This window comes from Hibiscus syriacus, unplaced genomic scaffold (genome assembly GCF_006381635.1).
Source record: "Hibiscus syriacus cultivar Baekdansim isolate YM2019G1 unplaced genomic scaffold, ASM638163v2 tig00110893_pilon, whole genome shotgun sequence".
Classification (NCBI taxonomy): domain Eukaryota; kingdom Viridiplantae; phylum Streptophyta; class Magnoliopsida; order Malvales; family Malvaceae; genus Hibiscus; species Hibiscus syriacus.
This window is the reverse complement of record NW_024062901.1, coordinates 1697110-1723801: the sequence shown is the minus strand read 5'-3', so window position 1 is coordinate 1723801 and position 26692 is coordinate 1697110. Positions and strand designations below refer to the sequence as shown.

Here is a 26692-nt window from a genome sequence, read left to right as displayed (position 1 = left end):
AGATGTGTGTGGAATTTGCCAAGGTGGAGATTTGTTGGTTTTTGGCAAAGTCCCACATTGGTTGTGTATAAGGAGGAGGGGAAATTCTTTTGTTATAAATAAAGCCATCATCCTCCTTAGTTTATCATCCCACAAATATAAGCCTTCTTCTATATTAAAGGCTATTTGTATTCTTTCTCTCTTTGTAATATTTCCTCTATTAGTGAAATATTTTGGTGTTCTCTTTTATGTCTATTTAATAGCTATTGTCGGGTATAGTTGTTGTTAATTATTGTCCTATTAAAATTACTTGTCTTGGTAGTTCTGTCTAAGGAAAGTGGGTTTTAAGAGGGACCATTGTGACCCCTCCTCTTTCCTGGGAATATACCTTGGGGTGATTTTTAGTACAATCATTTTCACACTAGTCACCTAGATAATAGTTTCGAAGGTGAATCTGTTATTGGTGGAAATTAACCCGAATTTCACAACAGACGTTGCCTGTTCTATCTCTGCAGGACGATCTGCTTTGGGTGTTGTGGCTCGCGACCACAATGGTTTAGTCATTGCATGCCAAGTCATTCCTCTCCCTGGGATTTCGGACAGCAGTATTGCTGAAGCCAATGCTATTGCCTATGGCCTTCGCCTGGCAGTTGAGCTTCCTGTTTTGTATGTCTATATTGAAAGTGATGCGTTGAATATCATCCGACAACTGAACTCATCTCAACTGGATTTATCCATCGTAGGGTGTCACCTTGCAGAAGCAAAGCAATTAATCCATGCACATGCCAGTCTCCGAGTACGTGGGATTCGTCGTTCAGCAAACTTTGTAGCACATAACTTAGCTAAGTTTGGTTTAGAACTTCATTTACCTTTATTTTATAGTTATGGTTCTCCAGAATTTATTTCTAGTATGTTAATTGCTGATGGCTAATATATGGAACGTTCGTTTTTATAATAATAATAATAAATAATAATAATAATAATAATAATAAATTAGTAGGTCCTGACCCCTAGCTTTCGCATTTTTTTTAATCCTTTTGACTTTTTTTAATGTTATTTTAATCGTTACTATTAATATTTTAAAAGTATGATAATCATGATTGACCCATTTTAAAAAAAAATTATTTGACTTCTTTTTATAAAAGTAATTTTATGATAATTTTGATAGCACTTTTAATTCAATTTGTAAATCAATAAAAGAAGTATTTAAATATTAATTTGATACTAAAATAAAATAAATAATTGCAGTATCTAAATAAAATTACTATCCAGATATAATTTTTATAATAAATATTAATTTGGTCAAAGAATAAAGTTAATTAATTTCAAAATCTAATTGAAATAGAGCACTTAACTTATTTTTTTCCTAAATGTTAATTCAAGCAGACAAGAATATACCAAACTTGAAAATACCTTTTCAAAGTATGAGCCGTACTTTGGACATGTTTAATTTATATAAATATCCCCGGCATGCATGGTTTGAATTTTGAAATAGGAAAAAGAAAAAACCCTAATGACCCGGACCCGAACCCGAAGCTACTGGAACTCGGAAACGGTAGAATCCGAGAATCCGAGAACCCGGTACCACTTTCATGAAATAAATAATTGCTGCAGGATGTTGATTACCAAGTTCCTCTATAATATATCATACTGTGGAAAGAATGAGCTTCATAACAATGACTATCGATCACTTCGCCGGTTTTTGAAGGCTCTCGATTGCGTCTTTCCATTGAAATGCTCTTTGTTTCGAATCTTCGAACGTCAATACCTTTAGTGGCTGAAGTACCGGAAATACAGATCAGAAGATAAAACAGTAAAACAAGTAGAAAAGCATGCATTGCTACAAAGATGTCATAAACTTACTGTAATGATCTTGAAGTGCGACGGACTTGTGACCTGGACACTCAGGTCATTAGAATTGTCGGACCAAATAATGTTACCTTTCACAACCAAGTGTGCGGGATTGACATAGATCAATTTCGGTTTATTGGTGAGGATAAGCTGGACTTTCTTGCTCGATAACTTCTGTAATTTCTTCACCATGGAGATCATAAGGACAGATTCACCCTGGTCCAAAAATTGTTGCCTGTTGATATGATGCATGTGTTAGACAACCAGTGTAGTTCAGTCTGCCCCAACCAGAGGGAAAATAATGAAAAAACACTAAGACCCGATTACACAGATGCAAACAATTGTTTCCAACCGAATGATTCATGGTGAATTCGATTATGTTCGGTCTACACTTGCTTCGCCGAGTTGAAAATATGTATGATTCAGCTCTATCATTAAAGAACACGAGCTAAGAATATAGAAAAGAAATACCATTTCGAGTCGAAGGACTCAATAGAGGCAGATCCATGTATACGGCCAGGTGGTTCAGCTTGCAATGAAGTGCCAACGTTTCCATCATTTGTCGACCCGAACCAGATCTAACATGCGAAGGAGCCCTTGAAGAATCGTGACGATCTTTTCCCTTACTTGATTGACCCTGAAATTAATAGATAATAGCACAAATCTAAAACTCTTGAAATACAAGATGCAAAGAGAAGTTGAATTCCACCGTAAATAATGACTGAAAACATGTGTGCAATCATACCCCTCTGTCTAAAGCAAGTTTAGGAGGGGTTTGTGCTCTTAAATTACTCCATTCGATTCTCTTAAAGAAAGGATGCTTCTTGAGCACGGCATAACCATCAGGTCCGGCACCAGGTCGTCTATTGGGATCAAGATCCTGCAGCAGTGTTGCATTACAATTCTATCGCTAAAATTTTTACTTTTAAGTGAAGATCACCCATAACATAGGATAACCTGAAGCCAAAGGAGGCAAAAGTACAATGTAATGTGTTTGACTCGAACCTGGTTGAAAAGAGTAATCAAAATGAAAAAGTATTTGCAGTTGCACTTGAAGATAACAGGCTATGAATTTTTATCATGAAGCTCGTGAAAACAGAAAGATTGATATTAAAGCAAAATGATGGAAAATTATATCATGATCTTGAAAACCATAAGCTGATCTTCCATCATAGGAAAACTATGCAGTTCCTAAGTTCTCTGAAAACTTGGATCAAAGTCGACAAATCAGAATGACACCTGTTACAGAGCTTCTTTTATAGTCGATTTTTCATAAATGTATGGAAACAAATATGATACGGATCAAAAAACAAAACTAGATAACGAGATCAACTTCATGATCTTAAGCATACAAGTTTCTGGATGCACAGCTGAAACCAAATCCAACATGCATAAAATTGCAGCTCACCAATAAGCGATCAATAAGGTCTCGGGCTTCTTCGGAAAAATAATTTGGAAATCTTATCTCTGGCTATAATTCTTTGAAATATAAGCCATTCGCTTGTGTCTTTAAAAGGAGACGTCCCAGAAAGCATTTGGTATAGGCTACAGCCAAGTGCCCAGAGGTCATTTCTGTGCGAAATGTACATACAAACAAACTAGTCATCATAAACAAAATGGATAGATCAAGGAGAAAAATAATCTAAAACACAATTATCTACTTTTGCACTATCTCGGAAACCAATTGGTGGGATAAAAGGAAACAGAGGTAGAAGAGGGGCCAAGGGGGAAACAAAAAATAAGGAGAAAAGAATTCTACAATTACTTCTTGTAAGCTTAAGATTTTGTTTCGGATTTGACAATTTTAATCTAGAATGAGACTAACTCAATAAGAAATTGAAGATCTCTTACCCAAAAGTTGCAGGAGAAGAATTTAGGACTTCAGGTGGAACATATGCAGCTGTACCAACGAACGTGCATGCCTTGTCATCTGGACAGGGCACCAAAGACAATCTTAACCTTCAAAGATCCTCCGAACACATGGGAAAACTTAAAAAATATATATATGATTATACCTGTTTTGGACATACATCCATATCTAACATTCATACCCGAACCCAAGTAATATAAGAAAATGATGATTTTACCTGATGATGCATTAGGAAGGATTGTAATCCGCTATCTTGCATGGTCTTTACACTACCAAGTCAGCAATCTTAACATGCCCATCTGTAGTAAGTAGCAAATTCTCTGGCTGCCGAGGAAGAAACATTTAGCTTTTCTCAGATGTCGATATAACAGAAAATCAATGTTCGAAAAACCATACTGCAGATTGAACCAGTCAGACCTCTGATTCTCGGTTCACCAGTTGAACCAGGAGGATTGACTTTTAATGTTTAAATACTTTAACACTTGCTTAGCGTAAATATATATATATATATATAGTTAACAACAAAATGCCATTTAGCTTAATGTTAGTATGGTTAATGTAAAATTAAGATTTGAAAACGTAAATCCCAGTTTGTTCTTTGCAAAAGTTACATGCTTGGGGAATACCTTAATATCTCTATGTATCAATCCCATGCTGTGGATGTATTCAAGAGCATCTACGACTTCTGCAGCATAGAAGCAAGCTTCATCCTCGGGTAAACGACCTTTCTGCAGAAAATGAAACCAGAAGGTGAGTACCGAACCACAAACAAACCAGCAGAGATGCAATCAAGTAAAAACCACATCTGTTTTTTGTGAAATCTCCACAACTATGTAGTGTCATATGCTAAGAGCGACTTACTCTTGTAATTTGGTCGAAAAGTTCTCCACCTTCACAAGATTCAAGTGCCATGTCTTCACAACATGATCAAAGAAAACCTCATCAAACAACAACGCAAATCAAAAGAGTTGGAAAGATATAACTAGCTGAAGAGCATCAAGAGATGAATACTATAAGTTAATACATCCAAGAATACCTACACAGTGAAAAAGTATCTTGGAAAGTGAAATACAGGCGCACAACACCAGGATGGTCTAGTTGATCCAGAACAATTCGTTCCAACTTTACGTAAGCTGTTTTATTTTCCTTGGTGATGAACTTTTTGTCCATGATCTTCAAAGCATACACCATTCCTGTATCCTTCTTCTTTGCCCTCACAACCTGATGACAATGTTAGTAGTCCGAACAAGGCATATGCTCACACGAGAAAATGGTGAGCAAACAAACATATACTAACCATAGAATTAAATTGCGGCCGCAACAATGTGTAACGGCTGTATCATAACGTTTTTCAAGGTCACAATGATATCACAAACCGCAACCGAAACACAAAATCATGGTTATTTTTAGGAAATAAATCAGGTTGCAACCGCCGCAACATCCGCAACCGCAATTTAGTACTAAGTGAACAATTCAATAACTATTTACCAGGAATAATACACATTTCCTGGGAAACTAAGGATGTTTTATGTTCTTTCCTGTGCATCAAATTTCTATAAAACTAGGCAAATCTATTTCCTTCCATTCAAACATATAATATCACCATTGAAAACCCAAAAAGACAGCTAAAACTTATCCACAAAAAAACACAATTTATCAGAAATAATCACATCATATCAAAATCTTAAAGCCATGGCATGCACATGTGAATAAATAATCAGACATTAAAAGAAACAAAAAGAAACCCAGAAATCACAGGTAGCAGAAATTAAATACATGAAACTAACCTTTGAATAGGAACCAACACCATATATCTTGCCCAATTCAAAATCCTGGATACCGAAATTCTCTTGAGGAGCTCTAAATGAAAAGCTTTTAGATCTCTGATGAGCATTGTTGGAAGCACCATCATTAGAAGCTGAATGATTTGACCTCTCATTGCTTCCCTCAACATTATTAAGCTTTGAATCACATCCTTCTCCATTGCCAACACTTATCTCTCCAAAATTCCTCCACTTTCCCCTAATAATAATTAATTTTAATTTTGTATTGATAATTGTTTTCCGTTGCGTTGGATTGGATTTCTTTTTGTTCTTAAAAAAACAAAAACAAAAAGTGAAATGATTTTTTTTGGGTATATCTACGTTGTTTTTCAAATTTATTGAATTTGAAGAAATATTATTTTGTAAAAAAAGAAAAATAAGAATTAATTCCAAATAATCTTATAAGTTAATTTTTAAGCGTAAATTACTCATGATCATTCAACTTTTAGGAGTTATCATGTTGATAAAAAAATTAATCTAAAGATATAATGATGGATAATTGATATGATTTTTTAACGAGATTAAGAATTATTTATAATCGAATGAGCCAAAGTCTACGATCATTCCAGGGAAAGGAACAATGAATAATTGAAATAATTTATTTATTATGAGTATAAATAAGATTTTATGTTTGTTTAATTAAATAAATATACACAAAAGAAACGTTTGATAAACTTTCAATATTTCATTTATTTATATTTATTTATTTATATCTATTCATTTAAATTTATTTACATATGTATTTTTCACCTCACTATCATTTTCATTTTACCATAGAATGAAAAAAGAACCTAAATTACTTTTGCTCTGCCTTCCAACTTCCATCCACCCAGCGCGATCACCACCGTCGCATCACCGGACCGTCAAAGACCAGAAGCCAGGTATTCAGGTAAGTAGCTGCCGCTCTCCTTCTCTTCTCTCCGCTGCCGTTTTCCTTATCTTTTCTCCTTGTTCTATTTATTTCAAATATATTTTTTATTTATTTATCATCCTAACGAATGAACATGAATAAGTCCATAACAAACAAACACGAACAAAAGATTTTATTCGTTTAACTATTTATTTTCATTTTTTTTTCGAGTAAAGTTAAACAAATGAATATATTCTCATTTATATTTATTCGGTTCGTTTCCATCCCGTCACTTATCCAAATCTTTGTGAAAAGGTGAGAAAAGGTTTTCACTTGATGATTTCAGGAGACACATATAGAATCCAGAGTTTCAATTTAATGATAATTTATTGTAAAATGATATGCATTTGTCAACTCATAAAAAACAATGGGTTGAGATGTTAAGATTTTGAACAGATTAATCACATGACGAAGTGGTTAAAAAGTGTGAAACTGCATGTAATGAACATGTCAAAGACACTTTACAATGGTTGAGACATTGAGATCACTTTTTGTCTTACCCTTTTTTTTAATTCTTTCCAACAACGACCAGCCTACTTCACCGTTGTCATGGTCTTTATATTGTTTGGTTCAAGCATTAGCAAAAAAAAAAAAAAAAAAAGGCTTAACTCACAATTTATCCCCTGATTTTTCCCACTTACATCCTATACTTTTATTGCCTATTAAATTGTTATTTGCCCCCTGGTTTATCCAAAACAAAAAAGCTGACACATTGTTGTCGGAAATTGATAATTTTTAGGACAACTAGGCGAAAATGGTAGTTTAAGGGGCGAATTGAACAAAAAATAGTTTAAGCCTTAAAAGTGTAAAGTATAAATATTTGAGGGGCTGAATTGTGGATTAAACAAAAATAAGTAACATGATCATTGATCTCCAATAGGTTCAACCACCAACCATGAATGTTGTACGGAGTAATATTTTATTGTTGGGTAAACTTTTAAAATTTTAGAGATAGATGAACATGTAGAATTATAAGGAACAAAAATACATTATTAATAGAAACTTTAACAAAAATGTCTAAAATATATGATTGTTTAAAATTTTTGAGAAAATGACTACCACAACAACCCTTCCTCCCTCCTCGGTCCATGCCTGGCTGCGACCAATAATAAAGTGAATGAATGAGACGAACATTTAAGAGCACTGGCATTCTTTCATAACAAATTTCTGGGTCCATTTTCCCAGGTTCCAAAACACGAACAGAGGGGAGCTTTAACTACGCAGAAAACTTTGTAAAGGACTTGGCTGGAAATGTGATTTAATATTCAAAACAAGATATTTTATTACTATAATAGGCACCAAAGCAAAACAAAGAGGGAGGCAAGGACTTTCTGGGAAAATTCTCCATCTTCCATGTGTTTTCTTTTGGCAAGCAAAATCCACATAACCACCAAGATACTGCAAACCTTTACCATTCTGTCACTGGCAGTACAACTCCACATTCAAACATTTACAATTCAATATTCTCCATATGGGAACCTAAGAAAGCTATGTTTAACCATGCACAATATTGCTCTACACAAAGCTTGCAAACGTCCAACACAGCTAGATTATTCTTTGTAGCACGAAACAGATTAATTTTAACAGATATCATAGAACAATGGTCAACATTACACTCCAGCAATCTAGGTGTTTCATCAATACTTTTCTACCTGGAATCTGGGATATCAGCCTTTGAGAGAGAGAGAGAGAGAAAATACTTTTTCCCCGTTTTGAAATACTTTACATAAATGGATTACATAAAAACCAAGTCTATCAACCTTTACAACCATCAGTTCCAACATTGCTTGTTAGTTCCACTGAAATTCTATTCCACAACAGAAGGAGCAGAAGATTATCACCACCATCCCTTTCCATCTCCAGAAAGTGAGATTCAGGACAAACCCAGCCTAGAATTCATAACAGCAATTCCAATTGATAAAGTTTCTGGGAAAATAATTAGATTGTCAAGTGGACGAGAAATTAGGAACTACTAGGGCATAGAATAAAAGGAAAACAGGATGCGCAGAAGTTGCAAACAACCTGGCTCGGGCATTTGTCAATTGTTTACCCATCTACGTCATCAGGCTTTGTTCCACCCACCATGCTATTGGATGAGCTATCCCGTACACTATAAGATGAGGAGCACCTACTTGAATAACTCCTTTCTGTATTACTGTCATCTTTCCTTAAAGATTTCTTCATCCTTTTTTGGCCTGATGATAAATCCTACAGATGTACACCATTAAGTCAGCCATGCAGGCATGCACTCTAACTAATGTTAAATCATATAATGGAACAATACCCACTAGGACAACCACAAAGCACAAACCAAGGGATAACATTCTAAACAAAACTGATCTACCATTGAACCTGGTGTTTTTAACTCAAGCTTAGTAGACATCATTTGAATCCACAGTTTTTTCAGTCTTGCTCTCCCATGAGGACTTGTTTTTTGAATTTTGTTTGCCTGAACCATGGGAATGGCTGCTTTGTTGTGCAGGTGGAGCAATAGGCTGTGCTGACTGCTGTTCAACCATAGTATTAGGAGTCATGTATGGGACAAAAGTGGAGCAGGGGTTATGAATGATCCCCGGATTTTGATTACCATAAAAAGGGAATGGTTGCAAGGATGGATGCATAGGAATGGCTCCTGGAGGAAGCATTGCCATTGGTACTGGATATGGATAAGGAGGGGCCATGACAACTGAGCGATCCATCGTGGCCCATGGAAACACAGTTCCGACTCTCTGCTGGTATTGAATATTAAGATTATCGATATCAGATTTAAGAGATGCCTTCTCTTCTTTGAGGTCATTCTTCTCATGTGTCAACTGCTCCAAAAGAAAAAAAATGACCGTGTAAAATCCCCGTCAGGAGTTTTGCAAACCTAAGAACCATAGATAAAGTCAAATAGACAGGGATAACCTCACGAAATTCTTCAGTCAATGTAACATACTCTTCTTTCGGCTTCGTGACCTGAGACGTAAGGTCCTTCAGCAATTGAATTGTATCAGTAAGGATGGTTGCTTTGTTATTTTAGGCCTATCAGGATCTGGATTGTTCATACGAATAAGCATCACCCTTCAGAATTTTTTATAGGGAAAGATAAAAATATAACAACTACAACTGTATATCAAGTAATATAGTCAAACTCTTGTTCACATAGATATGAACTAAGACTTTCACCGATAATACCAGGAAAAAAACAAATTTCAATGGTGTAAAAAACCTGGAAGCATTTAGTAGCAATTTTCCAATCAAATTTCATTGGCATTAGCATTCTGCACGATGAATTAAAGCTCAAGGCCCCAAACCCAATACCAATAATCATATGCAAATAAAAACAATAGCTTCAAATCAAATTGTAGCGACCAAATTATGCAGGTTCCAAATTTCTTAATTTAGAACCAATATTTTTCTTCTGGCGGGGATATAAAGTGATTGTTTTAAAGGAAAGTTAAAAAACTTACCAAGTGCATTTCTCAACTCAAGGAAGTGTTCATTGAGACGGTCCCTTCTAAATTTCTCACGGTCAGCCTTTTGAAGTTTTCTCTTCGCGATACAATCTTTGGGTTCCCCTTCAACCCTTTGGCTGCCAGAAAAGCATGAAATCAATGGAATACAATAATAAAAAAAACTAAATCCCGCCAAAAAAATCAATCGTTGTGGAAAGTTAAAAAAAGTTGAAAAACGAAAAATGGAGATAAGAAAAACCTAACCTGGATTTGGATTGGGCGCGGCTGGTAGAGGGGAGGAGTGGATCGATGGGGGGTTGAAGGAACTTGATGATTGAAGGATTTGGATTAGAAGATGGAATGGATTGAACAAAAGCAGAATCGCTCGTGAGTTGATCCATGATTTGAGATTAAACAGAACCTTCACAAATTCACTTATAACGTCTATTCTTGGCTCTTATTATGCCTTTTGATGATTGGAAATCCACGCATGAGAGCATAAAGCCTATCGTAAACCATAGATTCCGTAGTTTTCTGACGCAAATGAATATTTATTGGAAATTTGACCTTTTTATATCGAACAGTCTCTACACTGCACTATAGTAAAAAAATAAGGGCCGTCGCATAAGATATTACTAGGGTGGTGTAAATTTGGATATCTGGATTTTCGGATATTCAATTATCGGTATGTAGAATATCTGAGTTAGTGATTTTTCGATTTGTGTTTCGATCCAGATGTTCCGGATATTCAGTAATCGGGTATTCGAATTTTATGGGTATCCGATACCCGAATTTTTTTTCTTCAAATTATTAAATTAAAAAACACACACAAATTAAAATATTCGAAACTTCAAATTACACATTCCAACATCCAAACACAAAATTTAAAAGTTCGAAATACAAAATTGATACTATGATAAAAATTATTTCAAATGTAAAATTTTTAAATCTAAACTAATCTAGTAAGAATACTTAGAATAAATACTGATAATATAAATATATGATAATAAAAACATGTTTAGTATAGTTACATGTATGAGATAAAGTGTATAATAGGTGTAGTGATTGTTGATATGTTTAGTAAATTATGAGCATGCCAGCTTTGTTAATTTAACTACTATGAATTGATTTAACTTGTCTTTTTGTCTATATGTTACATGTACATATTATAAATACTATATGATAAATTGATAATGTTATTATATAATATTTGAACTAAATGATACGTTTTAATCATTTTCAATATGAAAAGTTATAAGACTATAAGTATTTTATAAATTAAATATATATATATATAATTAAAAAAAAAATAAAAACTTAACCAGGTACCCGGAAAAATCAGTTTTTGTGACCCGGACTCGACCCGAAAAGTATCGGGTCATGTACCTGACCCAGCAGAGTAATTTTTTAGAAAAATACCCAGTTTTTTTATCCGGGTCGATGGGTCTGGTCAACTGGGTCGAGTATTTTTGCACACCCCTAGATATTACCCGGAGAATAAAATCTTCATTCTCCCGTTTGGTTGGCCAATAATCCTATTTTCAGTAATCTTTTATTACCAACAGTGTATTTTTGGGTATATTATCGGGGATGTGATTACCCCCTTCCCTTTGGTATTGTTGAATTACCGGCGTTTTGGACTAAAATACCCTTAATTTTTTTCTCAAAAATATCCTCCTTCTGTCGTTGAATAATAAAAATTCTACGAAGGTTATCTAACAAATTTATCCTTAAACTATTTTAGATTTACAAAAAAAAGTCTATAATTAAAATTTTATATGAAGTTCATGGGTTAAAATAAAATTTTACCCTTTCATTAAACTTATTTATCTTTTCAATTTTGTAAAAAAAAATATAAATTTTATGAATTTAAATTTTTTAAAGAATATATATAAATTAATTATAGTAATATTATAGTAGAATTTAACTTGTTAAAAAAAATAAATATATAATAAAGACAATTTGATAAAATACACATTCCAATAATATTTTATTCCTTTAATCAAACAATATAATCTTACATTCCTGCTAAACCAACTAAATACAAAATATAATAATCTCAGTAATCTTATTCCCCGATAATCTTTTATTCACATTGATAATCTTACATTCCGTAAACCAAACGCACCATAAAAGCTTAAATATAAAAGTATATGCTATTTGCATGAAGTTGTTCCTTAAAATATAATTGTAAATATTTTGTATCTCATAATCTAAATCGTTATCTCGTTGATCTAAATCGTGAATTCCATTAAAAACAAAAGAGTACATTACATAATTTACCTACTCAATTATTTTCACAATTCTACTTTAGTCACAAAGCTATTTTTTAAAAATCATCATTAAATTTTTAAAAATTTGATGGTATGTTTGTTTAAGAAAATAAAATTTATTTTTATTTTATTAGAAAATAGAAAACGTTAAAGAAAATGTGTTTGGTTGTAAAATTAGAAAATGATTTTCGAAAAATGAAACAATAAAAGTGAAAATATAATAACATAAAAAATGCGATGGAAGCGGTGGTTTCAAATCAACCGCAAAAGCCAAGATTTGTAGTTTTTTCATTTTCAACATTGCATTTGGAAGCAAAATATAATTTTACACTTATTAATGCATGAGTTCCACTCGATTATATATTAACATCTTGTTTTAATAATTTAATATTAACATCTTTAAAAAATTATAGTTTAAAAATATTATTAATAAATTCTCTTAAAATATTTTTTTATATTTTTATTATAGTTTAAGTGATATGTTTTATATATTATATATTAGTAAGTGTAAATATAATTTAAATTTATATTTTTAATTTACAACATAATGTCTATAATGAACATTTTATCTTTTCAAAATTACTTTTTAACAATAATCTCAAACAATTAAATTTTAAACTGCACTTCTAAATATCACTTTTAAAAATTATTTTCTACTACATTTTTAAAAGTTATTTTTCAAAAGTCCTTGTCAAACGGGCCCTTCGTGGCTATACAATTTTTTTTCTAAAAGCTTGAGGGCTTAATATCACTAAATGTATTTTTATTTTGATGATATTTTGTGTGCTCTTTTTTACAACAGTATTTTTTGGGTGCATTTTTAGTTTAATTGATGTCTAATAGACATTAACATCGTATTTTTATTATAAACTAAAAAAATAATTTTATATTAATTTCATTATCAATTTTATTGTTTAATAGTTGCATAACTTACATGTTAAATTTATGTAATGCATTTTTTTTTATAAATATATTTTTAATTTAATTATTTAATAATATCCATTCATCTCTATTTTAAAAATTCGATATAAAATATATTTTCAATATTTATTTTTAAATTTTATTTTAATTTCAATTAACCAAACAAGTTTTCTCATTTTCAAAAATTTGAAAATAAAAATATTTTCAGAAAATAAAAACAGAAAACAAAATAGAACATAGAAAATATTTTTTTGAAACTAAACAGGCCCAAGTTTAATGATTATTATGAAAAAATATATAATTGAGTGACCAAAAGAACTACATGAATAGTTGAATGCTTAAATATGTAATTTACTTTCATATTTTTAATAGAGTTAATAATTTGAGACAAATGAAAAAACGATTTAAATTTTGGAGACAAAATGTTTCGAAAAATACTTTAATAGGTAACTAAGTAAAATATATATAGTTTAGGGGTAATGCTACATTTAAGCCAAGATTAAAATGTTTTTGTTACTTATTTAGTTAGGATAAACTACATGTTTAATGCATAAATTATTACTTTTATTTTGTTTTGGTACTTAAATTTTATTTTCTTCAAAACTATATTTAATGTTTAATTTAGGTATCAATTTGATATCTCGCCATTAAAAAATTAACAAAACTACTGGTGTGACAATTTTTAATTTTTTAATGACAAAGTGACATTATTTTGTGGTGATACATCAATATTACTTTAAAGTTTTAATGATGGGTGTAAAAATGAAACCAAAACTAAACGTTATATATAATTTTAAAAAATAAATTTTAGATACTAAAGTGGAACAAAAGTAATAATTTAAATACTAAACATGTAATTTACATATTTGTTTATGTCAAACTATTAACACACCATATCTCATCTAGTTAATATTATAGATAATGAGGCCCCGCTTGGCGTGGTTTTTTAAACGTACTTTTAGTTAAAAAGTTCGTTTTGATCACAAAATCAATGTCAAATGAGTAAAAAATTGCAGTGGAAACTATGGTTTCAAACCAACCGCAAAAGCTAGGATTTACAATTTTTTTCATTTTGAACTTGGGAGCAAATTATAATGTTATCCTTATTAATGCATGAACTCCATTCAATTATCATTTTATTTTAATAATTTAATATTAACATCTTTAAAAAATAATTTATTACTTAATAATTTATTTTAATTATTTAAAAATAAATAAAATTTATGGTTTATATATTAAATGTTAATAATGAGTTATTATAAAAATATTTTTATTATAATTATGAGTTATCTTAAAATATTTTTTATATTTTATTATAGGTTAAGTGATATTTTATATATGATAGTATTAATAAGTGTAAGTATAATTTTGTTAGGATTTTCGGAAGCTCGAATCGACAATCGGAACGGTTTGCAAAGAGGGGTCAGAAAGGTTTTGTGTTTAGGGAGTAAGGATATTGAAAGATAGAGAATTGCATAGCGATTTATAGTGGTTCGACTTTCTCAATCAAAGTCTACGTCCACTACCTTAGCTCCTCACCAAGGATTTTCCAACAAATTCACTAATTTGTTCTTTCTTTTGAGGATAAAGAGTAACCTTACAAACTCTCTAGTTTTTCCATGCTAAACTAGAACCTTTCCCTAGCTTTTACACGGGATTAGCTAGAACCTTTCCCCTTTACAAAAGGATAAGAAATGTAAACAAGAAAACCTCTCTAAGGTAGGTGTTTACAAGATTGAGCTCACAATAACAAAATATATACAAGAGAAAGATGAAATAAGAATGAAAAACTCTTCTCTTGTGTTTGATTGCTTGGATAGTTGTTCTCTTTCTTCTTCAAGTGTCCTTAGCTTGTATTTATAGCTTGGAATGTGTTTGAAGTCATATCTAGCCGTTGGGGATGTTTTGGAGCCGTTTGGGAATGATTTTTCTGCAAAAATAGGCTGCCCAGAATGGGGGGAATCGGTACCCCTTCATAGGGAATCGATACCCCTTCATAATATTCAAATATTATGACCGTTGGGCTGATGAACAGTGAGAGAATCGGTACCCCCTTGGGGGAAATCGGTTCCCCTTTTACATACTATTCATAAAAACATTTTTGTGCTCAATTTTAAATTAAAAGAACTTTGAATTATTTTTGTAAATTTTGAATAAATTCAATTAAGTCCAATTACATTTTGTAAATTCAATTCAAGTCCAAAAACCATTTGCCTTAAATTGTTATATCGAAACATAGTTCAACAATCTCCCCCTTTTTGATATAACAAAACATTTGAAAAATTATTTTTGGCAAAAACTCCCCCTTAATAAAATGTTTAATGAAAAAGATTCTAGTTGTTGGAAAACATATGAAAATATTAAGCTCCCCCTTTTTCATTAAGAAATTGAATTTTTCAAACTAAACTTCTCCCCCTTTTTGTTATATCAAAAATAATTCGATCTTTGAAGTTTAAAATAACTTTGGAGAGTAAGTAGTAAATTTTACATTTAAAAATCATTTGAAAAATCAAAGCCCCCTCAATAAATGTATTCCAAACAAAATTAAGCTTTTAAGATCTTGACACTTAAACAAAATATTAAATTTCTAAAAGGAATAACAAACATGTTTGTAGCACATGAAATTCAATGTATCCAAGTCTAAAATACTTTATGCAATACCAATTGTTGAAATTTGATATTAATACCAATTGCTAAAATTAAGTGCATTTACATAAAGTTTTCCAAAAATGTTATGCAATTTTAAAAATTTGATATCAATTGCTAGAGATATTCATTTCATTTAGACCACATGCATAAACATTCAAATTTAGGCCAAAAATTAAAATTTAAAAATCAAAGTATTTTGAAATTTGATATCAATTGTTAGAGAGATATCATTGGCATTTAAAACCAATTTCGACCCAAAATTCATTATGATGAACTAAAAATTCTCAAAATAAATGTTCATCATAATCATCTTTTCAACATACATGAGATTAAAACAATGATGCATAATCATTTAAAACCAAAACTCATGCATGTTTAAAATCAAATGAGCAACCAAATAACCTAAATTAAAAGCATTAAGCTTAGAGGTTACCCATTCCTTTTTCATGTGTGGCTAGAGCATCTTGAATATCATCACTCTCATCACCATTGCTCCCACACACCTACAAGAGACATTTAAGTAGATTTTGGTATCCAAATTGCTTTGGATCCTTGGACATTAGTTTCAATGCCCCTTGTTCCTTTCGGAACCCATACTTGCCTAATTTTAAAACGTTTTCCTTTCTTCAAAGGACAAGTATGTTCCAAATGACTATGATAATGACAATGTGAGCATATTGTCATTATTGAACTAAATGAATTATTTAAAATGATTTCTTTTTCTTTTGTTAAGCATTCAAGCTTAACTTTTAAATCAAATTTTATTTTCAAAACTATCAATTTTTATTTTTGAAAGCTCTAAATCCTTTTTCAACATTTCATTTTGGCTTTCAAAATCTATTTTTGTTTCAAAAGAAAATCGTTTCAATTTTAAATTTTGAAATCATTTTCTTATATTTGGAGTTCATGGTCTCAAACTCCGAATATAACCTATTAAAAGCATCTTGTAACTCATCAAATGTATATGAATTAAGTTCATTTGAGTTAGAAGATACCTCGGGCTCTTCATAAGCCATTAGAGACACCACCTTTGTTGGTTCTTCTTTCTTGTTTCCATGGATTTCCTCGACCTTATTCCAAAGCTCATTGGCACTTGAACATGAAGAAACCCCTTCATAGATTTCAGGACCAAATGCACAAAACAACATGTGCATGGCCTTGGCATTAAGTTGAGCTTTCTTCCGTTCTTTGTTACTCCGCTTCTTCTCCTTCTTCTTGGAGAAGAGTAGCCATTCTCGATTATCTCCCATACATCAAGATCATTGGATTGGATGAATACCTTCATTAATTTCTTCCAATGATGATAGTTGTCTCCATTGAAGTATGGAGGCTTGTCCGTTGGTAGGGAGTCTTCCATGTGGAACTAGCCGGAGGTGGAAGCCATCTTCTCGGTTGTGTCGGGAATTGGTAGAGCTTCTTCTAGGATCGTCTCAAGGTGGTTAAACCTTCTTAATGAGTTAGGCTCTGATGCCAATTGTTAAGTTAATCGATTGACAGACTTGGCCAAGAGGGGGGTGAATTGGCAATTAAAAATTTGGTGGAAGCTTTTGCAGAGAATTGAAAGTAATTGCACAGCGATTTATAGTGGTTCGACTTTCTCAATCAAAGTTTACGTCCACTACCTTAGCTCTTCACCAAGGATTTTCCAACAAATTCACTAATTTGTTCTTTCTTTTGAGGATAAAGAGTAACCTTACAAACTCCCTAGTTTTTCCGGGCTAAACTAGAACCTTTCCCTAGCTTTTACACGGGATTAGCTAGAACCTTTCCACTTTACAAAATGATAAGAAATGTAAACAAGAAAACCTCTCTAAGGTAGGTGTTTACAAGATTGAGCTCACAAGAACAAATATATACAAGAGAAAGATGAAATAAGAATGAAAACTCTTCTCTTGTGTTTGATTGCTTGGATAGTTGTTCTCTTTCTTCTTCAAGTGTCCTTAGCTTGTATTTATAGCTTGAAATGTGTTTTGAAGTCATATCTAGCCGTTGGGGATGTTTTAAATTAAAAGAACTTTGAATTATTTTTGTAAATTTTGAATAAATTCAATTAAGTCCAAATACATTTGTAAATTCAATTCAAGTCCAAAAATCATTTTGCCTTAAATTGTTATATCGAAACATAGTTCAACAAATTTAAATTTAATATTTTTAATTTATAACATAATATTTATGGACATTTTATATTTTCAAACTTACTTTTTAACAAGTCAAACAGTTAAATTTTAAACTGCACTGCTACACAACACTTTAAAAGTTATTTTCTACTATACTTTTAAAAGTTATTTTACCATACTTTTAAAAGTCACTTTTCAAAAACATGCCAAACTGCCTCGAGCTACTTGTAAGCTGTAACAAATAAATAAACGATTAATTAAAATTTAAAATTTAGATATAATACTATATTTGTTATCGAACTCAATTGGGATTCGAGAATTTAAGTCGAATCCTACCACCGTCACTCTTGGTGGGCAATATGCAAATTCTTTTGTAAATCACAATTGAGTCTTAGGTATACCATGAACTACGGAGCCACCCATGACCTAAACCTAAAGTATATTTTGTTAAAAAATCATAAAATTTATATTTTTTATCTTTTTGGGTAAATTAAATAATTTTAGTACTTTAACTAACATTTTTATTTTTATATGTTTTGATCATATATATTTTTTAAAAATCATACATATCATTTATTTTTATTTTTTTCACTTATTGTTAAAAATTAATAGTGATTGTATCATCATAAGATATTCTCACGACATCAATGAAAAAATGAAAAAAAAAATATCATCCCCGTAGTTATGTTAATTTTTTAATAACGATTAACCAAAATGAATCTTAAATATAACATTAGGTATAATTTAAAAAAATTAAATGATCAAAATAAATAAAAATAATAGTTGAGATATTAAATATGTAATTTATGCCTTATTTTTCCTATGCATAAGTCAGTTGCACAAATATCCAAATAGGGAGGGAAGTAAATGCGATCTAGAGAGGGGTCACTGAACACAAAGAAGAAGAAAAACGGAAGAAAAAAAAAACCGCAGAAGATGTCGGCTATGGGAGACGGGTACGTGGGCACGGCCCAAGATGCGGTGAGGATCCGACGTTTGGAGAAGGAGAGAGAGGCCGAGCGCCGCAAAATCCAAGAGCTTAAAACCAAGTCCGCTTCCGGTAAGGGCCAAACCGGTCTCCTCCAATTCGGCTCAAGTACGTCCGAGGTCCGCCAACTCTCACAACCCTAGGGTTTTATTTTTCCATCCCTCCCTACTCCTAATACTTTCATTTGATCCATATTCTTTCGTTCTTATTTGTTTCTCCAGATTCTCGATACTGCTTTTAAAAAGAAACGGTTGGTTTGGTCACGAGAGAGCAATATGTCGAGAAGGTAATTTTGTTTCTTAATTTGGTTAATTCTTCAAGGCTTCATTCCGTTTTGTATTATTCATTTTTTCTTTTTAAAAATATGATGCCTTAACTTGAATTTCTTTTGATACTTTGATAGAGAGTTAACATCCGAAACAAGATTGAAGAGTAAGAGAAGGAGAAACTCCAGAAGCTTAAACAAGAGTGAGTCTGATGTATAATATATTGTTTTTATTTTTTCTATGAATTATGTTCCTCTATTTAGTGATTCGTTGTTATCGTGATATGCAGAGAGGAAGAGCATCAGCTGCAAAAGCGTAAAAAGAGGAAGGTTAAAGGGAATTCTAGACTATCGTTTGCTGACGATTTGGAGAATGGAAGTGAAGAGGAAGATGCTAAAAACAGTGAGAAATGGTTTTTTTTTTTCTCTTAAAAATTTATGGCAGTTTTATGCTTATTGCATTATAATTTGTTCGTCTCAAATATACAAATATTGGTGGATGCAATTAGCTAAAGATGCATCAAAGGTAATGGTGTAATTGTTCTTTTGCAAAATTTTAACCGCTCAAAACTCTTTTACTTATGCTCTGTTCCGTTTTTCGATTATGTTCAGAGATCTAGAATTGTTTTGTCTTAACATTTGTCTGGCTAAGTGATATCAAGTATTGCATCTGCATGGACAGACCCAACCCAACGATATGAAAAAGTGTTGTTTTTCAACTATTAACTGGAAATGGTAATAGGCTACTAGTGACATTTCTCTGTGCAGAAAGTCCAGAACATAAGATTAGTCGAGGGAAATTCGGCAAAGATCCCACAGTGGAAACAAGCTTTCTGCCTGATAGGTGACATTTCTCTCTATATGCTTGTCTGGTAGTGCCATGTATTATATGCATGTAGTATCGGACCCAACATTTTAGCTTAGACTTGATGAGGATGATCTTGCAGTGAACGGGAAGCTGAGGAAAAAGCTGAGCGTGAAATTCTGCGAAAACAGTGGATTGTTGAATAGGAGCTAATTAAGAGTAAGCTTTGTTCTGATATTTTCTGTTTGGACATGGATGCATTAAATATGGTGTCTTGACCTCTCTCTCTTTTGTGTGTGTGTGTGTGTGTGTTTCAGATGAATCCCTTGAAATAACTTACAGCTATTCGGATGGAGCTGGCCATAGACAAGTGATCAAGGCAAGTAAAACTACCTAAGCAAAATTTATCCATTTGAATGCTTTAATTTCTGCTTCCTTTTTTAACGGGAAAAAAGAAGAAAAGGATGACCGTCATTTTAATTGTTTTTTTTCTGTTATTCAGGCACCTAAGGGTGATACATAGGAGAATGTCTTGGAGCAGTACAGCAGCTTGCACCAGAGTTCAGAGAGATTCGGACATACAGTGGAAAGCCTGCTTTATGTAAAAGATCTTATCATTCCTCATGTGAGTTGAACATAAAATTGGTTTTGAATTACTGCAATATGTTTAATGCGCTAAATGGATGCTAACTAATTTCATTTCATTTCTTTTCATGTTTGTGAAAATTCAGCAACATAGCTATGAGCTGATTGTTAATAAGGCGAGGGAAAAAGTGGACCGGTAATGCTCTCTAAATTTTTCTGTGTATCAGTTGCCATATCTTAGGTCTGACGAGTAGTTGTATATTTGACTGCACAAATTGTTTTATTATTTACATCGAACCTGAGCCAAAAAGGAGAAGTTATTATCAGTAGTTTGCAGTTCAAAAAATTTTACACCTTAGTCTTGCTATAGTGAGTTACCATCAATTGCTTATCAATGTTGTTTGTCTTTTTTTTTTTCAAAACAGCTTTTCCATTTTGACGAGCAAGATGTGAGAACAATATCCTATGCTACAATTGAGAAAGATGAGGTATTTTCCGCACCTCTTGTAGTTGCATGAAGAGTTTAAAACTATTGGTATAGCGTGGTGCTTAATGAAACCCATTTTGATCGATCATTGACAGTCACACGCTGGTAAAGTAGTTGAGAGGCATTGGTATGAAAAGAACAAGCACATCTTCCCTGCATCAAGATGGGAGGTATATCTCTGTTTATCACCACTGATGCAGTGGAAACTTGATAGAATTGATGTGATGTGATATGTTTAAGGATGAAGACTAAATTTTAGTGGTTATATTTTGTTTTGTACAATGGCAGATATAGGACCCAACAAAGAAATGGGAGCGCTACACCATCCACGGAGGCTGATGATTGATCTTATGCTGGTAATGGGCGTTCCAGTGCATGGGAGGGGAGGACCTCATTGTATTTATTTTGATGAATTTTGTTTTGTTAATGTGTCATTGCCTCGGGCTTTAATCTTCATATTGTATCTCACATTTTTATTATTTATAGATTAGATAAAATCTTAAGGTTTTGCTACGCTATGTTTTTTTTGGTCTGAAAATTTTGGAACTCTAACCTCTTTTTTTTTAATTTCGATGGATACAAATCGACTCACTCGGTAATAACTTGTACCGGCAAACCTTTTTTTAGGTATTGGGCAGTATCATTATTTAGGGTAAACTACCTAAATGCTCCTGAATTTTTAGAGCATTTGTATTTTGGCTACCAAACGTTTAAGACATAATTTAATCATTCAATTTTCAATTCGCTTTCACTTTTATTATTGCCGTTAATTATTGTAAAAAAAAAGTTAGTCATCTTCTCCCTTCTAAAAAAATCTTAATATTCTCAAATTTGCATTAGTCCAATCGATAGTAGTTTAGTAGTTCCTCATTTTCCATCATTTGTGTTGTTGTTTAGTAGTTTTTCCGTTCAAAAAAATTATCGAACTATTTCTCTTCTTTCTCTCTTTCTTTCGATTTGAACTCGTCAATTTGTTTTTGATCTCCTCACTTTTCAATTGAAACTACAAACTAAACCATTTTGATTTATCACTAGAAATCGTAGAATCAACTTGAAATCAATCTATATTAATCTTTGGATAATTGTAACTTTTATAAAACTCTCTAAGATCGAGATGAATAATTTTCGTTCGTTTTTCTTTACTTCTTGTTTGTTTTTCTTGTTTTTTAGCTTCCATTGTTGTGGACATTAATTGAATAAGACTGGAGACGGTGACTTGAGTTTTGGTTGGTCTGATCGTAGCTGGTGGTTGTGACTTGCATTTGCGAAGTTCGAGACTTGGCTGACTGAAATGAGAATTAATTACAGTTTAGTGATTATATTGTAAGTTTTATAAGTTAAGTAACGAAAATGAAAAGTTCCTATAAATTTAGAGACCATTTATGAGTTTACCCTATTACTTAAGCTGCCATCGACAAAACGTTTGGCTTTGATCATTCGTTAAGCTCTGTTATTCGGGTCTGATATATATTTGGCGCTGGAAAACCCAGCCAGCCTTATTAGTCATTAACACATATTTCTTACGGACCGATCATTTCTCTCTTTTAATACTATTATATTATTTTTATTATTTTCTTTTCGTTAACGAAATATGAAACTCTTGAAGATGACTACGAGAAGTTGCAGGGCTTTCTTCTTTGCGCTACTCCTCTTCTTCAAGGTCTGTAAATTGTTTTCCAGATCTAAATCTATTCTTTTTCATTTAACATTAATCTGCTATTTGAGCTTACATGTTCTAATGTCACTTTCGGATTTTCGTCTTGCATTCTTACGTGCGATTGTTTTGATTTGTGAAATGAGTTGCGGTTCTATTCGTTCTCTTTTAGTGTTTTTTTATATAAAAATAATTCCCCTTTACATCCATGTGAATTGATTTTCTTCTCTCTCTATTTATGATTCGATAGTGTGAATTTGACGTGATTTCTTTGTGTTCTAACATGTTTGTATTGCATGTCCCTGACATTTCATTTTCTTTCGATAATTTTATACCTTTCCCACCTTGACTTTACCGGTTTTTATAGTTTAGTTTACCTTTCTTTTTCTGCTCTAAGAAATGGCAACAAAAAGCGTTCTTGTCGAGTACTTTTTTTTTTTTTGCGAGAATGCTTGTCAACTACTTTTATGTAACATTCTTGAAGTAGTATTTCCCGATTTAAATTTGTTTGTTACATTATCTTCGTTTACCTTTGTTGAGAGATAAATAACTCAATATTGTTTTAAATTATGTAGTGACATGTTTCTGTGATAGTGGCTAGGGGTGGGTCAATCAGAAGCAGATGCAGATGTTGTTGCAGAAGTTGTTGATGGAGGAGATCTTTGGATTGTTGGTGAGGATGTTCCAGATACTGATGGTTAGAGCTTTGGCCCAGCTCCGGGAGTTGAAACTGTATGCCTTTTCCCCAAAAATAGTGCGAAATGTAAGAACATTTTGATGTCATGATTTTGGAAGTGGTTTACATTTTTATTTGTTGGTAATGGTTAAACTCTCTTCATTCTTTTCTCTATTGGGCAGTGGTTGTTGCCGGAGAAGAGACTGAGCTTTTAGTTGGGATGGAATATGTTGGTAATTAGTTTGTCTTCACAACTTTACCGACTCTTTTCACATTACATTTTGATATATTATGTATTGAAATATTAATTTTTCCGTCCTTAGTTAGCTAGACTTAAATGCTTGCCACTTTTTCATTAGCCATGCCAGTTCTCTCTCATGCGTACCATACTTTTTAAAAAATTGCAGGGGAGTCACCTTTAAATATCATTGCAATCCAAGCCAGTGTTCATCTCCCTTATGATCATCAATTGCTTGTTCAAAATCTTACAGCTCATGTAAGCATAGGTTTTCATAATATTGTTCTCGTGATATTTTCAAATACTCATGCATCATTAGCCAGCTCAGTTTTCATTTTGATTAATTTCTATAATGTAATAACTTAAAAATTCTACATTATTGAATATTTTTCCTTTTATTTTTATAAGTTAAACTAAGCATCTATTGTTTTTTACCCTTCTAGATCATTATATGCTTGCTTTTCCTATTTTGTTGTCTACATGGTTAAAAGGCATTGACTAAATCATGCATATTCTCTTGCTCGTGGTATCTTTATTGAACGTCTTATACTATTTTGGGTTCCCTGTGCTACTGCTTAATTTAATGAGCTTTAACAGTGATAGTGGAAGTGATTATTTTTGCTGATGCTTATTAATTTGAAGTATGGATATTGAACCTGCATTTAGATCAGTCTAAGAAACAATGGCAGTGTTACTATTGTTAATTTTCTGTATTTTTAACTTTTAGGTGTGGGTGTGGACCCTACATTTATTATACTGGGCATGTCAATTCAGTTTAGATATCATGCTCTACCTGGTCACCTTTGCAATTGTAATATTGTGCTGTTTGTTTTGACTATTCTGTGGTTTTTTTTTAGTTTTTGCATTCTTTTGTACTTTACCCCAAACCCTATAAAATAGTTGTTGCATCATTTGAAAAGGATTTTAACCTTCTTTATTGCTAAGAAGTTGATAAAACACCACTTATCTATGAGTTTTACGGCTTATGTTGTTGGATTGAAACTGCCACATTTGCCTGTAGATTATGTAACTAAAATGTGTTGTTTAATATAGACCTTCAACAATGCGACTGTATCCTCTTCAGTGCAAGTTACTTTCCCGTACATGTTGCTGTTAGCAAGTACTTACAGGTAATGATTCCTCTGGGGTTGTATGCTTAAGAACTGTATATAAATTCATTTTGCAAGGAAAGTGCTGCAGTTAAGCTCATATGTCAAAATATGATGCAGCCTGGAACTTTTGATCTTGTGGGTACGATTGTCTATGAAATTGACCTCTTATTATGGACCTCTGTCTTAAATATAGGACATCGTGAATTGGTTGCATACTTCACTAATCTATAACATTCTTTTACTCTTTTGCCGAATTCCCCCCCCCCCTGTTTTGTCGTCCTAATTTTCAGGGAACCACCACTCAGTCAGCTTCCAAATCAAAGAAAAAAAGTAGATGGCCGAAACTTATCAAGTCCAGAGAAATTCAAAGTGAGGGCGCAAGTAGTTAAGAATTAGGCCACAGGAGAAAGGACCCTTGCAGTTGTAGCATGTGAAAATTTCCTTTACCGATTCTTTTACCACTCTTATTTTCATGAGGATGTTGAAATCAAGCCTTTGTGAAAGTTGGAGATCTGATTTTATCCATGAAAGTCATTGCATCAGCTATATTACTTTGTGTACACGAAAAGTACCGTATTCGATTTATAAAAAAAAAGCTGATATGTGCTTGGAAGCATTCAAATATGGCAAGAATATCAACTTGCGAACATCTTAAAATCCTTCGGGTTTGTACCAAATTCTGCTGTGCTGGGTCTTTATTAACCTCTGGTTTGTTTTTTGTACAACCTAAATACTGCTACAGTACATAAAATTTAATTCAGTCGTGTTTTCAATTCTTATTACCTAAATTTGCGGCATCTATCTCTACACATAACATAAAACCCATGCATACAGGCCCACATCTTGAATGTGAAGGATGGTCATCTTAGAATTAAAAATGCCCTATGGGATATCAATTAATGACTGATATTTGACCTTGTCAAAAACATTGGTTTAGTTGCCTTTACCTACGAGTAATTTAGAATTCTTCATTATCATTTGCGGTTTGTGAATTTATATCATTCACAATCCATCTTATCATGGATGGATCATGGTTTTATGTTAGAGAAGTATACTTATAATATTAGAAGGGATAAATTAAAAAATATAAAAAATTAAATATACGATAATTTAAAACTTTAGAGATATCAAAACCTCAATCCGTCATTGCACTTACCAAACATAAAGGTATAATCATAACAGTGTCTAATTTAGTTGAGCTTGAGCTTATGACCCACGTTTTTATGTGACTTGTAGCTATATTTTCACATTAAAAGCCCTGATTTTTTTTTGTTTTCAAGGTTATGTGGACAGCTTAATGCGTCTGGTTGATCGTGTCGTTTATTCTTTTTCTTAAACATATGATTATCCTATCTGTAGTCGTTTTGGCAGATAATGACCTAAAATTCTGAAAACGAAGGGTTGAAAATCCAGTTTTTCTTTCCGAGCATCATTAAAACTATATATCTGATATATTTGTTTCATTGTATTTATGGATTTATTAATTAGTGCAGAAAAGTAGATGTAGCGATTAGCTAGCAATGGTTCAATCACTCAGCTCATCCTATTATATTTGCACATGGTTAAAATTTTACCAGAATATTCAAGGCTGTCATATCGTCCAAATTCCAAGGTGCCAAATTTTGGCAAACCTAGCAAATTCTAAATGCAGGCAAAAAGAAAGAGTAAATTCAGATTTTTTGAATTTATAGAAATTGTCATAAGAGGATTTTTACCTTTAAAAGGATTCGGGTTCAAATCTCAAAAATGATATTTTTAAGAAGAATAATCATAAAGGTTATACTAGTGCATTGTTTTCTTTGGTTTCAATCTTTTAGCTCAAGTAGTGTCAAAATATGCATGTGTATTCCCACTGCAATTAGCCTACTGTTTACATTCAAAGACCTATTAACCAATGATTTTATTCCACTATTATGATTCAAACTCACAGCTACATTAGACCCTAAGCCACTTGGTTATTAATTCTCTGAATGAAGGTATGGTCCCAACAATTAGGTCGTGAGAAAGAAAATATCCTACAAATTAATCAATCCCTAACCTGAATTTTGAAGC

General features: G+C 32.3%; 3 pseudogenes; 1 reads left to right on the top strand and 2 right to left on the bottom strand.

Moving 5' to 3' along the window:
- Window positions 1-1334: 1334 nt before the first annotated feature.
- Window positions 1335-8468, bottom strand: LOC120145363 (annotated as a pseudogene).
- On the bottom strand, window positions 8167-10392 carry LOC120145037 (annotated as a pseudogene).
- Window positions 10393-18705: 8313 nt separating this feature from the next.
- On the top strand, window positions 18706-21465 carry LOC120144966 (annotated as a pseudogene).
- Window positions 21466-26692: the final 5227 nt, after the last annotated feature.